Raw genomic sequence first — 235 nt, 5'->3', positions numbered from 1 at the left:
GGCAGCCGGGACCGTTGGGGGCGGGGGGGCCTTTGCGGAGTTTCCTCACACTCCCGCACCTTTAAGACTAACAAATAGCACCTTTAAGACTAACCTTTAAGACTGAGTGATGGGTGTGGCCTTATGACACACCTCCAGTGATGTCAGGGGGTGTGGCATATGCTAAGCCGGTTGAAGCTGAACCCGGCGAAGACGGAGGTCCTGTGTCTGGGCCGGAACGGGAAGGGATTGGGGC

Source organism: Gekko japonicus, unplaced genomic scaffold, assembly GCF_001447785.1.
Source record: "Gekko japonicus isolate JY-2015 unplaced genomic scaffold, Gekko_japonicus_V1.1 scaffold346, whole genome shotgun sequence".
In the NCBI taxonomy this organism is placed as follows: Eukaryota; Metazoa; Chordata; class Lepidosauria; order Squamata; family Gekkonidae; genus Gekko; species Gekko japonicus.
This window is presented reverse-complemented; position numbering follows the sequence as displayed.